This window comes from Budorcas taxicolor, chromosome 22, assembly GCF_023091745.1.
Source record: "Budorcas taxicolor isolate Tak-1 chromosome 22, Takin1.1, whole genome shotgun sequence".
NCBI lineage: Eukaryota > Metazoa > Chordata > Mammalia > Artiodactyla > Bovidae > Budorcas > Budorcas taxicolor.
The window spans coordinates 58,169,630-58,181,951 of record NC_068931.1 but is presented as its reverse complement, the minus strand read 5'-3'; the positions used below and the strand labels follow the sequence as shown (position 1 = coordinate 58,181,951).

The 12,322-nt window shown below is 48.8% G+C and overlaps 1 protein-coding gene and 1 long non-coding RNA gene across 2 annotated transcripts in view; one reads left to right on the top strand and one right to left on the bottom strand.

Annotated features, from left to right (window-relative positions):
* The window catches only part of ALPK2 (alpha kinase 2), a 141,778-nt gene that overhangs the window by 35,062 nt on the left and 94,394 nt on the right, over positions 1-12,322 (top strand). The window lies entirely within an intron of this gene.
* The window catches only part of LOC128067273 (uncharacterized), a 44,090-nt gene that overhangs the window by 27,650 nt on the left and 4,118 nt on the right, over positions 1-12,322 (bottom strand). The window lies entirely within an intron of this gene.

Sequence of the window (12,322 nt, the reverse complement as noted above, 5' to 3'; positions counted from 1 at the left end):
CCAGGGGATCTTCCTGACCCAGGAATCGAACCGGTGTCTCCTACATTGCAGGCGGATTCTTTACCAACTGAGCTATCAGGGAAGTCCTATAAGTGTTAAGAAGCCTAGCCAAAGGCATGGACTCTCCCCAGGTAGGCAGAACAGATGCCAGACTGTATGTGAAGCCTGGGGCAATGATTCGGTTCAGACCTCGATCATTAACTAGATTCTGAGCCATCCCTGAGCTCCAGTGTTACTCAGGCCTAGGGTGCTCCTACAAGACCCTGGCCCTTGCTCTTTCTTCTGGAATGTTCTCTCCCCAGATAACCCCGTGGCTAGTTCTCTTACTGCCTTCAGGTTTCTGCTCAAAATCACCTGAGACCTCTGACCCACCATCTAAAATAGCACCACCTGCCCCCAGCATGTCCTGTCTTCCTTATCTTGCTTCAGTCTTCATGCAGCACATGATGTAATGTATGTACATATGGGTATACACACACACACACGCACACTCAGAATTTCAGCTTTGCATAGGTGTAATAGACACAGAGTGAGCTCTTCCCATTTGAAGTGTTGAGTTTGGTGCACTTTGACACGTGCGTGCAGCCATGGAACCATCACCACCGTCAAGAGAATAGACACATTTAGTCTCCTAAAGGGCCTCTCCATGCCCCTTTGCACCCCCACTTTCTGGCCCTCTTTGCATGCCCCCAAATATAGCAAGCTTGTGGTCCCTGGAGACTCGCTTAAGTTTTTCTAGAATTTTTATAATTAAATGAGATCATAGAGCATGTACTCTTTCGCATCTGGCTTCTTTCATGCCATGTAATTATTCAAGAATCATCCGTGTCATTTGGTGTATCAGTGGTTCCCTCCTTTTATGGCTGAGCAATGTTTCTGAGTTTCGTGGTTTGGATCACCCAGAATTTGTTATCTCGTGCTTGGACACCTGGGGTTATTTCCAGTCCTTGATATGTATTTATTTATATTTTTGTTTGTCATAGTTTCCCCTCAGCTTGAAGGTAGGTTCCATGGGGACAGCAGAAACTTGTCCGATGTGTTCCCTGATGCACCCCCAGCCCCCGGGACAGTGAGCTCTGTGGGATGAATTACACAATGCATGTATGGTGCATTTGTTATGTTCTTTACTGAATCTTCATCTGAGGGGAGGGGAAAGAGCTGATGGCATGTAGGGTGTGCCACCCCCAAATACGATACCTTGGCATGTGAAAGACCTTAAGTTGAAGGAATTTTAAAAAAATGAAAGAAGCAGAAAGATCATTCTGACCTTCCCCCATCACCATTCTTCCCGGAAAGAGGTCCTATTAATAAAACTCCCCTGTGAAAGGTGCATTCCCTGTACCTGGAGGAGAGAAGGCCTTCTTATCACCAGAGACGGGGAAACTGGGGCAAGAATTCTGTACAAACAAACCTCATGAAAGTCACGCGTGTCTTCCCGTGACCTCCTCGCCATTCACTGCCCACAGCTCACACCTTCTGTCTTGTCAGTCCTTCGCGCAAATTTATCATTTCTGTGCCGACCCTGCATAAAAGCCTCCTGTTCTGCTCACTTCTCTGGGTCTCCATTCTCCTGTGAAGGCTCCATGTACATGTGCGAGTTCAATAAACTCTGCAGGCGTTTCTCCTGTTCCTCTGTCTTTGTCAGTTCGCTTTTTTCTCCCCAGAGAGCCATTCCCCGGATGGCCATCTGAGTTTCGGGGGAAGGATTTGAACCATGGTGGCTTCTTGGTGGTCAGCCTGCTGGTCCTTTAGGGGCTGTGCTGTTTAAGGGGGTGTGCAGATAGGGACTGTTAAGAGGCCTCCTGCGGGAGCCGCAGGACCAGACCACCACGCCAGCGGCTCTGGTCGCCCACTAAGCTGCGGGAGCCTGAGCTTCTGGTCGCTCTGTGGCCGCCCCCTTTCTGGCCTTGTCATTCCCGGTTCCCTGCGCCACTGCCCCAGCTGTGGGATGCTTCTTCCTTGCCACTCCTGCCTACCCCTCCCCCAGCGAGGGGCTGCTCCCCCGGGCACTGTGCCGGCTCCCCACTTTCCTGTCTGCTGCCAACTGCCGGGCTGGCTCACCCAGCAGGCTCCAGGTGATATGGGAGCAAGGCAGATGGGCCGGGGAAGAGGACCAAGCGGGAGGCAGCTGGCACCAAGGCTCCGACAACAGAGCAGCAGGCAAAGAGAAGCCATCGCATTGTGAACAGTTCCTTCCCTGACCACAGTCTCCTAGGCTGCTTTTGAGAGAGAAGTTCTCCGGTCTGTTTTTGCACTATCTCCTCCTGGCTGGGTCGAGCAACTAGTTCTTTAAAAAAGCAAAACCAACTCAGCCATTAAAAGGAATGAAATTGGGTCAATGATAGTGATGTGGATGAACCTAGAATCTGTCATACAGCGTGAAGTAAGTCAGAAAGACAAAAACAAATACTGTATATGAATGCATAATGCATGGAATCCAGAAAAATGGTCCTGATGAACCTGCCTGCAGGGTCGGAATAGAGATGCAGACGCAGAGAAGGACTTGCGGACACAGCTGGGGGACGGAGAGGGTGGGAGGAACTGGGAGATTAGGAGTGACATGTATACACTCACGTTCAGTCAAGTCACGTCCGACTCTCTTGCAACCCCGTGGACTGTAGCCCACCAGGCTCATCTGTCCACGGGATTCTCCAGGCAGGAATACTGGAGTGGGTTGCCATTTCCTTCTCCAGGGGATCTTCCTGACCCAGGGGTAGAACCCATGCCTCCTGCATGGGCAGGCAGGTTCTTTACCTCTGGGCCACCAGGGAAGCTAGCTGGTGGGAGCTGCTGTAAGCACAGAGAGCTCAGCCTGGTGCTCTGTGACGACCTAGAGGGGTGGGCAGGAGGCTCTAGAGAGAGAGGATGTATTTACACCTACAGCTGATTCATGTTGTTGTACAGCAGAAGCTTTCACAACATTGTAAAACAATTATACTCCAATTTTTTAAAAAAATAAATAAATAAAAAAGGCAAAACCAATTAAAACAGCCACTGAGTTTCACAGGGGGATCTGCTCTGCATTTCCTACAAACTCAGCTCAAATGGAGGTGCCAGTCAAGTGATAACTGGTATTTTTCTGAGGATTTAATAAAGGGACATTCACTCTTCATAGACACGGTGGAGTCACAGAGCTGGAAGCGACTCCAAGGCCTTGTCACTCAAAGTTGATTTCCCCTGGAAGCTTGTTAGAATGCCAGAGTCTGGCAAATCAGATGCTGCCTTTTAACGAGATCCCAGGTGATTAAAGTGTGAGAGGCCCTGTTCTATGGATTATCTGGCCCCTGGCTATACCTTACCCCTAGGGAACTCTTGAAAAATACTGATACTTAGGTGATACTCCCAAGAAATGCTGATTTAATTGGTCAAATGCAATTGGTCCAGTCCAGTTCCTTTATAAACCTAAGACCCAGAGTGATCGCGGGACCCATCTAAGTTCCTAAGAACTGGTTAGGGCCAAAGCTAAGATTACCCAAGAATTGTGTCCTGTCCCCCACTGCATCTCGTTCTGCTAGGGCTGTTCTCCAAAACAAGTCTACTAACACACTTGCTAGAGTAGAACTCAAAAAGAAGTGATCGTGAGAACTTCCTTTAAAAATAAGGATTCACAGACATCCCTAAAAGTCCAGTGGTTAAGACTTCACCTTTCACTGCAGGGGTTGCAGGTTCAATCCCTGATCCAGGATCTTAAACCAAAATCATGACCAAAAACACAAAACACTGGGGGGGAAAAGCAGAAGCAATATTGTACTAAATTCAATAAAGACAAAAATTTTAAAAAAGGATTCATGGAAGGCCTACCTTATGCCGGGGATTGTCCAAATGCTGGGGCTTCCCTGGTGGCTCAGATGGTGAAGAATGTGCTACCATTGCAGGAGATCCAGGTTTGATCCCTGGGTCCAGGAAGATCTTGCTTTTCTTTGTTTAAATTTTCCTAAGCACTGTTCCAACCGGTCCATTCTGAAGGAGATCATCCCTGGGATTTCTTTGGAAGGAATGATGCTAAAGCTGAAACTCCAGTACTTTGGCCACCTCATGCGAAGAGTTGACTCATTGGAAAAGACTCTGATGCTGGGAGGGATTGGGGGCAGGAGGAGAAGGGGACAACCGAGGATGAGATGGCTGGATGTCATCACGGACTCAATGGACGCGAGTCTGAGTGAACTCTGGGAGTTGGTGATGGACAGGGAGGCCTGACGTGCTGCAATTCATGGGATTGCAAAGAGTCAGACACGACTGAGCTACTGAACTGAACTGAACTGAAGCACTGTTTTTATTTGTAGAGAGTCCTAACCACTTCAGAGGCAGGAGGAGAGAGAGTTTTTTCCCCCAAACCAAGGGCCTCTGTAATGTTGTCTGCTCTGACCAAACACACATGCCGGCAGCATCACTGTAAAGGGACTACTAAAATCCTCAATTCAGGGTTTTTGACTACAATGTTTAATCTCTCTCTGCTAGGGTAACAAGGGGACGTCAGTCTCTGCCTCTGTAAGAATCCTGAATTCAGGGTTTTTGACTGTCACTATTCCAACTTCTATTTCTGAAGATTTGAAATTAACTGACAGCAGACAGGCATAGAATCACAGTTTCCCCTGTCTGTTCAAATGTCCCATTCATATTTTTCTTCACTTTTTTTTTCCCAAGGAAGCTGGTTGACCCCTTTTGTTTCACTTCTGCTGCAGTGGCCTTGACCCATGGCAGCAGCAGCAAAGCCTGTGATCTCATGGAATAGGGTCAAGAGAGAGGGAATCACATGTCAGACAGACCAACAAAACTGGTCCACAGTGGTCCTGGAGAAGGAGGCAGGAAGCCACTAGCTTCTGGATCCATCTCACACAACTGGATATTTTGCTGTTGGTCCGGATGCTAGGAGGGAGTGGAGGACCGACTCCAGGGTGCACGGCCCCAGTAACCGGTAGGACGGAATGGTGAGATGGAAAACGGTTTGGATGAGAAAATCCAGGTTTGTCTTGGAGCATGTCGGGTGTTTAAATGAAATAACAGTGTTAGTCCTTCAGAATTCTAAGCTAATTGACTTCCTTGAAAGAGCACTGGGTCCTCCGAGCCAGGGTCCAGGGTTGCCTGGTTTTCTGTCCTGCTCTCAAGAGGCCATGTCTTTCATAGATGGATTTGCAATTTAACCTAGAAGTCTCGCTGTTGTCACCATGTCCTTTGAGATTTCTGGAGACGTTCTGGGACCCTGTGCCAGCTTGGTGGCCTGTCGGTGAGGCCGGTGGCGATGGTTTCCAGCTTCGCTTGAATTTTCTTTTGAGAAGAGGGGTCTGTCGTCTGTTAACTAAGCCTGTTGGGAGTAAGGCCATGAAACGGTTTCCTTTCTGAAACCAGTGTGCTCATGTCTTGTTCACAGAATATCTGGTTGGTCTGCATTTGATCCTAGAGGTTCAAAAAGCTGCCACGTGCTCAGCACTTTTGTGCCAAATGAGAGCCAGGAAGCCACCCCCTGGCATGCCCGGGCCTAGCCCTAACCCTCCTCTGCCGTCCACTGAGCGACTCCCCCACCTGCTTCACCAGGTCCCCGAGCCGATGTCCGTTTAGCTCAGTGCCTGCTGAGCCCTGACTGCCCGTCACAGTCACCTGGGAGGCTGAAAAATGCCAGCAGCACAGCCCATCACTGAGATGCTGCTTCATTGGTTTTTTGTTTTGTTTTGTTTTGGTGGGGCCCTGGCACTGGGAATATTTTCCGCTCTTTCAAACGGGCTTAATTTTTTAGAGCATTGGAGCCGAAAGCAGTTTCCATACCGCCCCCTCGTCCCCAGCGCAGACTCTCCACCATCCGCATCCCCGCCCAGAGCGGTGAGACTCTCGGACACGCCGTTACCAGCCCAAGTCCGTGGTTTGCATCAGAGCTCACTCTCTCTCTCTCTCTCTCTCTCTCTCTCTCTCTCTCGGTGTTGTACATTTCATGGGTTTGGAAAATGCCTGATGACACCTGCCCACCAATACTGCATCCTGCAGAATGGTCTCCCTGCCCTAAGACTCTTCTGGCGCTGGCAGTTTTTATCAAGCACTGTAAGAGATTTTAGGGCAGGGCTGAGAACCACTGATTTAGAGCTTCGTGTGCGCCGGGCCCTGCTTTAAGCCCTTTACAGGAATTAACTCTGTAACCTCAAGTCAGCCCCGGTGCAGATCCAGTGATTGTCCACTGTCACACGGCGGACGGACGGCGTGTGAACCCAGGCAGGCTGGCCGCCAAGTCTGTCCCCTGCCTTTCCTATCCGCTCAGGATTGCACTTGAATGAAGAGGAACAGCAGACTTGCCCCGGCAGTTTGCTCCTGAGCAGAGTTCCGTGCCTTCCAGCCCCCGACACGCATCCTCCAGGGCCTCCTCCCCACACGGCTCGGCTCTTCGCCGACCCTCACCCGTGACCCGCTGGGTCTCGCTCCTGTACGTCTGCCTGGGGTGCCCCTCTCCTCCCTGTCCAGCCAAGTCTAATCCTCCCCACTGGGCTCAGGTTACCCGCTTCTGGCTCTGCTCCCTGAGATCCAAGCCACCCTGGCCTCTCCCCTCCAGTCCGGCACCAGCACTCCCTGCCTCCATGGTACCTTTGAGAATTCAATGACTCTGAAGTTTGCAAATCATATCTTGCTCCCTGTTTAATACCTGAAAGTCTTATCTCTTGGCCAAGTTGCTAGCTCCCCCAGGGAAGGAAGCAAGTCTCATTCCATCCACGTTCCGTCTCCTTTTTCAAGTGCCTGCCATGAGCCGGGTGTCTGTGCTTGTAGGTCGAGCAGGACTTAGGGGAGGATGGGATGTTCCCGCTTAGCCGGAGGCCTCAGGAGAGCGGGGCCTCTCAGCCTCACCCTGGTACCCTGTGCAACATGGTGAGCCTCTTACAGAACGATTTCCACTCCTCCCGAAATGGGCACTCTCATCTGCTTCCCGCAGAACTGGAGTGTGAGGTCCAAACCCCTCAGGCTGGGATGCAAAGCCATTCATGACCTGGACCCCACCTCCTGGTCAGCAACTCCTCCTGCTCCTAATTGGCCTGGGTCAGCCCCACCTTCTGCCTGCGTGTGTGCATGTACATGTATGTGTTGTGTGCATGTGCGTGTATGTGTTGTATGTGTGTGTACATGTTCAGTCGTGTCTGACTCTTTGCAACCCCATGGACTGTAGTCACCAGGCTCCTCTGTCCATGGGATTCTCCAGGCAAGAATGCTGAGGTGGATTGCACCCCATTTCTTCCTCCAGGGGATCTTCCCCACCTGGCAATCGAACCCGTGTCTCCCGAGTCTCCTGCTTGGAGGCGGGTTCTTTACCACCGGAGCCAGCGGGGAACCCTTTCTTTGGTGTAAAAGTTAATCCCGTCTCTCCTCACTCTCTAAAGCATCCTGCTTCCTGCTTCAACAGCAGACCGTGCGCTTGCCCTAACTTTCGGCCCAGCGCTCCCCTGGGCTCCAAATGAGACACGTGTGTTGCTCTCTCACCTCCTCTCACCTTTGGCCATTCCTTATACCCAGAGCGATCGGCCCCAACCTCAGGCCCGTACCACCTTTCCTGCCAAAATCCTACCGTGTATTTCTTAGACCTGCTTCAGCTTTCAAGTTCCAGGAAACCTTCCCTCATCATCACCTGTCACCTCCCCACCCCCAGATTTCTAGCATTGTTCTGATTTTTAACCGCACTTAGCACATCCTGTCTTGTCTTGGGGCTGCTTATATGGACACCTCCTTTCCCTCATTGGACGGGGATCTTCTGAGGGAAGACCTCAAACTTTAACACTTGTATCTTCTACACAGCAGCTAACACAGTGCCTTACACGTGGGAGATGTTTCTTATTATTTTGTTTGGCTGTGTAACTTAAGACAGTCACACCTTCCTTGGACCTCAGTTCTAAGATCTGTAAAATAAATCATCTCTGTATCAGTCAGGGTCTAACCAGGAAGATGACTGATGCTTCCCTGGTGGCTCAGACAGTACAGAATCTGCCTGCAATGTGGGAGACCTGGGTTCGATCCCTGGGTCGGGAAGATCTCCTGGAGAAGGAAAAGGTTACCCACTCCAGTATTCTATCAGTCAGGGTCTAACCAGCAAGACAAAAACCAAGCTGTATACAAGTGACTGATCCAGACAGGGGCAGTGGGGTCCCTGGAGATAAGCGTCAGCAAGAAGCATCATCTCCTACCTGCAGGGACGAATCGGGGTGGGGTGGGGGCGGGAGGCAGGCTGTTCATTCTGGGTGGGCTGTCCTGTGGGAACTGGAGCTGCAGGAAGGGTGGAGCCTGCTGGAAATGCCACCTGAGGCTGGCTTCTCCCCTCTGCCCACCCTCCCATCTCCTGCCTAGGTGTGTGCTCTCAGTCGTGTCTGACTCTTTGTGACCCCATGGACTGTAGCCCGTCAGGCTCCTCTGTCCATGGGGTTTTCCAGGCAAGAATACTGGAGTGGGTTGCCATGTCCTATTCCAGAGGATCTTTCCAGCCCCCGCGTCTGCTGTGTCTCCTGCACTGGCAGGTGGATTGTTTACCACTGTGCCACCTGGGAAGCCCCATCCCCTGCCTTCTTTGGGTCAAGTGCAGCAGAGAGCCAGTGGCCCTGGGAGCGGGTGAGACGCAGATTCCAGGGGCCAGCTCTGTAACAGTGAGCACAAGAGGGGACAGGAGCAGACGGTCCCTGGAGCAGCACAAACCAAAGCCCCCTTCATCTCTCCAGAGGTCCGGTTCAGTACATCTGTTGGATAAGTAACTAGATAAATTGGTGCATGCACAAGGAATCTCTTCATCAATTTTAAAATACATCTATCAAGAAATTCCGTGTGTTTGTAGTGTTAGAATTCTTCCATCTCCATAATGAATGTAGCTTTGGGGCATGGAAAGGAAACGCAAGCCTTACTTATTCCTTTATTTATTCTGATTAAGTCAGTTTATAAAATGGACAACAGTAGTTAGGCAAGTTATAAAATACAGACACTTAGTGTCAGAAAATACTATGACCTTCACCCCGTGCTCTGACTGCGAGAAGGGCAAGGATGTCATCATGTAAGTATGCATGAGCCCAGCCTCCCCCCGCTGCTGCACAGGCAGCCTCAGGGAGGGGCCAGGGAGACAGCTCATTCCCAGGTCTTGTTTTCTTCCACTGGAACATGGAATGAGTAATAGAGTCAAATCTGAAATTCAGAGAGGGTTCCAAATCTTACCTCTAGCCAACACTTTCAGCTTCTTCTCCTACCAACTCTGCCTTCAGGGCACCTGGCCAGATCTCACAGTTTGAGTTTCAGCATTTTTAACGATGGTGGGAGCGTTTTGGGGGAGTGGGCAAAAGACCTCCAGGAGACAGAAGGAAGGGAGCCGCAATAGGAGCGGGGTCATCGGCTTCGCATTCCACACGGACGCAACTCATTTTATTTACGCCACTGCAGTCATGAACGAGGGCTTCCCAGGTGGCTGCGTGGTAAAGAATCTGCCGGCAATGCAGGAGACCTGAGACCCGGGTTCGATCCCTGGGTGGGAGAGATCCCCTGGAGAGGCAAATGGCAATCCACTCCAGTATTCTTGCCTGGAGAATCCCACGGACAGAGGAGCCTGGTGGGCTATAATCCGTGGGATAGCAAAAGAGTTGGGTATGACTTAGCGACTAAACAACAATAATAACAACAACCAGGAAAAGATAAATGCATGAAATAATGCATTTGAACACACGACACCCTTCGGGGATGATGAGAATGATGGGGAGAGAAGTGGAGGGATTTCAATGTGCGTCCGTTTGGATAGGTCTGTGGCACCAACAGCTAAAGAAAAACATGACTCCATGCCTTTTATTGTACTGGATACATTCTGTCCCCAACTCCATGTCTTCACATTCTTATTTTATCGCATCACCAGTCCTGTGGATCCCTTTCCTGGGTTCTTAGTTCTCACTCACATTTACGACACTTGTTCACAGGACGCAAAACCATCCCAACTAGGTGGAATCCCAAGGAACTTCTAGGATTAGCACTATCCCCAGCCTCCTGCCTCCTCTCACCACCCCACGCCCCCAGCATCAATGGAAACCAACCTCCTCCTTCCCAGTTGAACATATCGGTTTGCCTGTTGTTTGCCATAGTTGTTATCCACGGCTGCAGGCAGCCTAGATGTGAAACTGTTGGCTCTGAATTTTTTGGACAAAAATGCTCTCAGGGAAAATATTGTTCGTATTGATTGCGCTCTGTCATGTAAAGAGAATCTTGTGGGTGAGGTTGTCCAGGTCAGCACCAAATGGGTCATAATACTGATTCCCGGGGAAGGGGGCTTCTGGAACAAGGGCTTCCCACCCTGTTCTTTCTCCTTTAGTGGTACTGGGCTATAGATTTTCACCGACTGTGGGCTCTTGGTTCTTGAGACTACCATGCACCTGGGGATAGGGGAGAGGGCTAGGGCGAATTAAATTGCAAAAAACTCACTCTTCTTGCTGGGAGTCAGCCATTTTTCTTGAACAAATGCTACCCACTTTGCCCTTGACTGGTGTTGAGGGTTCTGAAAAAGTTGATTCAGACAAATGCTGCCAGTGTTCTTGTTGTAAAGGAGGAAACTTCCAGGGGTCCTTTATTTCAGTTTTTGCTGATGCTTTCATCTTCTACGTCTATGCCATTTAGCACAGAATTGACTCGCATCGTTATAAGTGAATATTCATAATATTTCCTTAATTTAGAAGTTTGGAAAACTTGTATCTCTTTAGAAGTTTGATAGCTTCCCAATACCTCAAAGCTGTTCTGACAAGGGTAAGAGTAATATTAACGAATGTAATTCTTAAAAATATTGTATATTGAACCATATTAATATTAGGAAGATCTCATGAACCAAATTTTTCCAAATGACCAATATATGATACAAAATCATGCGTGGGTTAAATATCCATGTAAAATGCAGTGCAGACCAACAGATTCTGTGTAACATGTATGAAAAATTCATTGATCGTGTTTTGGATTCCACATTGCAGCTAATCTTTGTGTGGTATCAAAGAGGTTATCTGAAACCATATAAAAAAGACCGTTAAAATACTGGTTCCTTTTCCAACAATGTATCTGTGTGAGGCCAGATTTTCTTCATATACTTCAACCCGAACACTGTAGTGCATCACATTGAAAACAGAAGCAGATACAAAAATCCAGCTGTCTTCTATTAAGCCACAACCTACACGAAAAAAATGTAAAGCAATACCACTTTTCCAGTGTGCAAGAGTTGGACATGACTGAAGCAACTTAGCATGTGCAATGTTACTTTGTTTTTTAAAAAAAAAAAAGTTTTTTTCCTCTCTGGTGCTGTCCTGGTATTTTTCATAAAAATATGTCATTTATGCAAACTTGTAATAAGGCAATTTTTGTTCTTTTTGAAGGAATAAAAAATGTTTTCAATTTTTCCATAACTTTAACATGGTCAACATTGGTGGATATTACCCCTATAAACAAACATCTGTTGAATCCTCAATTATTTTTGAGAGTTTAAAGGGGCCTGCTGCTAAAATGTTTGAGAACCTTTGGTTTAAACTGAATAGTTCAAGCTCAGAAGAAGCCCCATTTACTTAAGGTCTCACGCATTCCTTTGTCTCTAATATGGAAGTGATTTATTTAGAAAGAACCTAAGAGTATTCAGGCAAGATTTCACAGCAAGGTGGAGGAAGGCTGCTGTCTTCTTCAGCCAAAAGGAGAGGTATGCAGGTATGTTCAGGGGATTTCTTCCCAAATGGTTTCGCATTCCAGTCAAATCCCCATGGGGCCCACAGGCAGGCCACTCTGCCAGCATTTCGCCAAGATTCTAAACCCCAACCCTGTGTTCATGCCGTTTCAACGGCTACCCCTGAGGTCCCTGCTTTGAATTCCCTTTGCCCTTCTGGAATGCACCATGCAACTTGGCACAGAACTGACTGTAAGCGCCTCTGAGAAGCTTACAACACCTCTCCTGGAGATGTTTAGTCATTTCAGGGCTGGGCATGATGTCCCCCCATCTCCTTGACTCTTTTTTCTTTTTTTGGAAAATTTTATTTATTTATTTGGCCACACTGAGCAGCATGTGGGATCTTAGTTTCCCAACCAGGGATTGAACCTGAGCCCCCTGCGTTGGAAGCTTGGAGTCTTAACCACTGGACCCACTGGAGAAGTCCCTCTTTGAGTCCCCATCAGCTCTTACCGTTATATTGGTTCACACTCTTGTCGTCAGTTTACCCATGAAGATGCAAACTCAGAAAAGAAACCCTTTACTTGCAGATGTGACCTTTCTCTGCCCCTGTCATTTCCCTCCTCCGAATGTGTATTTTCTAACAGGACACGCAGAACCAGGCACGAGAGTCAGAGACCCTGTCTCCTCTCTAAGCTCCGCCACTTGCCA